This window comes from Colobus angolensis, unplaced genomic scaffold (genome assembly GCF_000951035.1).
Source record: "Colobus angolensis palliatus isolate OR3802 unplaced genomic scaffold, Cang.pa_1.0 Scaffold124, whole genome shotgun sequence".
In the NCBI taxonomy this organism is placed as follows: Eukaryota; Metazoa; Chordata; class Mammalia; order Primates; family Cercopithecidae; genus Colobus; species Colobus angolensis.
The window spans coordinates 9,039,916-9,043,790 of NW_012113586.1; the positions used below are offsets into that span (position 1 = coordinate 9,039,916).

Consider the following 3,875-nt stretch of genomic DNA (forward strand, 5'->3'; position numbering starts at 1 on the left):
TGAACTACCGTCTGGGCAACAGAGCAAGACTCTGTCTTAAAAAAATATATACAGATTAGTATCTCCCCACAAGCATTATGCAATATAAAGGGTACCAGTTTTTAAGTGATTATTAAAAGTACAAAGTAATTTTTCTTTTTTGAAACTGGGCAACTTGAAAGAATTTTGTTAAGAACTACAGAAAAGGCTGGGCGCGGTGGCTCACGCCTGTAATCCCAGCACTTTGGGAGGCCAAGGCGGGCAGATCACCTAAGGTCAGAGTTTGAGACCAGCCTGGCCAACATGGTGCAATCCTGTCTCTACTAAAAATGCAAAATTAGCCAGGCATGGTGGTGCATGCCTGTAATCCCAGCTACTCGGGAGGCTGAGGCAGGAAAATCGCTTGAACCCGGGAGGCAGAGGTTGCAGTGAGCCGAGATCATGCCATTGCATTCCAACCTTGGCAATAAGAGCAAAAACTCTGTCTCAAACAAGCAAACAAAAACAAAAAGAACCAGAGAAAGACTCTTTCATAATGCTCTTAGAGTCAAAATTATAATCTATTAACTTAGACATACTTCTGAATTAAGTATCTCTAAATCCCACAACTACAAATAAGATTAAAATCACAGTAATACCATGTGGAAGAACTTGCTATCTGTTCCTCTTTATATATAGCCAAAACAAGCAAACAAAAAAGACAGGAACACAGAAGACTTTTAGGGCAGCAAAACTTTTATCTGTATGAAACTATAAGGTGGACACACATCATTTTACATTTGTCTAAACCCAGAGAATATACAACACCAAAAGTGAACTCTAAGGTAAACTATGGACTCTGCATGATTAAGTACACGTCAATGTACATTCATCAGCTGTAACATATGTACCAATTTGGTAGGGGATTTGTTGATAACTAAGGAGACTACGCATGTGTGCAGGCAGAAGATAGATGAGAAATCTGCTCAATTTTATTGTAAACCTAAAACTGCTCTAAAAAAAATTAAGTCGTGCTTGCTTTGGCAGCACATATACTGAAATTGGAACGATATAGGGAAGATTAACACGGCCCCTGCATAAGAATGACACACAAATTCATGAAGCATTCCATATTTTTTTTTAATTGTCTATTTTTTAAAATGGCATACTTTTCTGGTAAATGTAGAAAAGTCAGAAATTTCAACAATTTGAATTTTACATTTTAGAAATTATAAGTAAATCATATAGAAGTCTTTCTGCATAGAAACTCTTTGATATAGGAGAATGAAAACTAATGTAAAAGATAGCAGATGTAACTAGCTATTTATCTCAGGGCAAGTCACTGAATTCTTTGAAGCCCAAACTTCTTATCTTTAAAAGTAGGAGTGACACTATCTGTCCTACCTTTTTCACAGAATTGTGAAGATCAAATGAGACAAACTTAGTAAAAGCATATTTAAAACAAAAAGCACTCTACTGCTCTACAAATATTACTCATATATATTGTTAGAAGAACTCTAAACCAAAACCAAGTTTTCACTATTAAAATAAGTATAAACAAGAGTTCTCTCGCTCTTCACAGTTATAACAAACATTTTTCCTAATAGTCGTAATGACATCAATGAACAGTGTGGTGATTCTTTTTTAAGCCTAACAGAGGAATGAAAATCAGCCCAAACTGGTCTCACATTCTGAATGGCATAAAGGTTAACCTAGTGCATAAAAGCATTCAGACCGGTTTTCCAGGTCTTAGAAACCTAAGACAACATTCATTCTTTTGCACCTTTAGCTTATTCTAGCTAAAAGAAATAATGTATTAAATATTCCTTTAAATACTAATCTGTCTGCTAAAAATTCTATGGGAACCAAACCTCAAAAATCAAGTCGGAATCAGTAATAAAGTTTTGATTATCAACAGCAAAAGAAGACAGTGATATTAAGCAATGATACCTAATATTCTGGTCATCAGCAAAGCCTGAGTCCTATCCTCTCACTCTCCTCCCTAGACAGCATGAGCTTCACCACTCACTTCACTTTATCCACCAACTACTGGTCCCTGAGCACTGTCAAGGCACCCAGCCATGCCGCCCAGCCAGCGTCTATCCAGGCACTGGGGGCTCTGGTTCCCAGATCTCCGTGTCCTGCTCCACCAACTTCTGGGGCAGCTTGGGGTCTGGCTGCGGGGATGGCCAGGGGTCTGGCAGGAATGGGAGGCATCCAGAATGAGGAGAAAATGAAATGTCTGGATGACAGCCTGGCGTCCTACCTGGACAGAGTGAGGAGCCTGGAAACCGAGAACTGGAAGCTGGAGAGCAAAATCCAGGAGCACCTGGAGAAGAAGGGACCCCAGCTCAGACACTGGGGCCATTACTTCAAGACCATCAGGGACCTGAGGGCTCAGATCTTCTTCAATACTCTGGGAGGCCGAGGCAGGCAGATCACGAGGTCAGGGGATCAAGACCATCCTGGCTAACACGGTGAAATCCCATCTCTACTGAAAATAGAAAAAATTAGCCAGGTGTGGTGGCAGGCACCTGTAGTCCCAGCTACTCAGGAGGCTGAGGCAGGAGAATGGCATGAACCCGGGAGGCAGAGTTTGCAGTGAGCCGAGATCGCACCACTGCAGACCAGCCTGGGGACAGCAAGACTCCATCTCAAAAAAAAAAAAGAAAAAACAAAAATACTGTGGACCATGCCCGCATCGTTCTGCAGACTGACAATACCTGTCTTGCTACTGATGACTTTAGAGTCAAGTATGAGACAGAGCTGGCCATGTGCCAGTCTGTGAAGAGTGACATCCATGGACTCCACAAGGTCACTGATGACACCAATGTCACTTGGCTGCAGTTGGAGCCGGAGAGTGAGGCTCTCAACGAGGAGCTGTTCTTCATGAAGAAGAACCACAAAGTGGAAGTAAAAGGCCTACAAGCCCAAATTGCCAGCTCTGGGTTGACTATGGAGGCAGATGCCCCCAAATCTCAGGACATCAAGATCACAGCAGACATCCGGGCCCAATACGATAAGCTGGCTCGGAAGAACTGACAGGAGCTAGACAAGTCCTGGTCTCAGCAGACTGAGGAGGGCACCACAGTGGTCACCACGCAGTCTGCTGAGGTTGGAGTTGCTAAGATGACATTCACAGAGCTGAGACATACAGCTCAGTCCTTAAAGATCAATCTGGACTCAATGAGAAATCTGAAGGCCAGCTTGTAGAACAGCCTGAGGGAGGTGAAGGACCTCTATTCCCTGCAGATGGAGCAGCTCAATGGGATCCTGCTGCAACTGGAGTCAGAGCTGGCACAGACCCGGGCAGAGGGGCAACGCCAGGCCCAGGAGTACAAGGCCCTGCTGAAATATCAAGGTCAAACCAGAGGCTGAGACCGCCACCTACCGCCACCTGCTGGAAGATGGCAAGGACTTCAATCTTGGTGATGCCCTGGACAGCAGCAACTCCATGCAAACCATCCAAAAGACCACCACCCACCGGACAGTAGATGGCAAAGTGGTATCTGAGACCAATGACACCAAAGTTCTGAGACATTAAGCCAGCAGAAGCAGGGTAACCCTTTGGGGAGCAGGAGGCCAATAAAAAGTTCAAAGGTCACTGGATGTCAAAAAATATACACATGCACATACACACACACACACGCATTATTTGAACCTGGGAGACAGAGAATCCAGTGAACCAAGATTGTGCCACTGCACTCCAGCCTGGGTGACAGAACAAGACTTTGAAAAATAAATAAATAAATAAAATTTAAAAAATAAAATTTTCTACAAGAGTACAGACAGGTTGTCACCTAGATTTGAACTAAAAAATATTAAACAGGAAAAGGTATTTACAGTCAAACCAAAAACCACCTGAACACAGACCTTAAAAGTATTACTAAACGCCTTGAAGTTCGGGGTTCAAAGGA

General features: G+C 43.0%; 1 pseudogene; it reads left to right on the plus strand.

Annotated features, from left to right (window-relative positions):
- Positions 1 to 1,969: 1,969 nt before the first annotated feature.
- Positions 1,970 to 3,502, plus strand: LOC105505362 (annotated as a pseudogene).
- Positions 3,503 to 3,875: the final 373 nt, after the last annotated feature.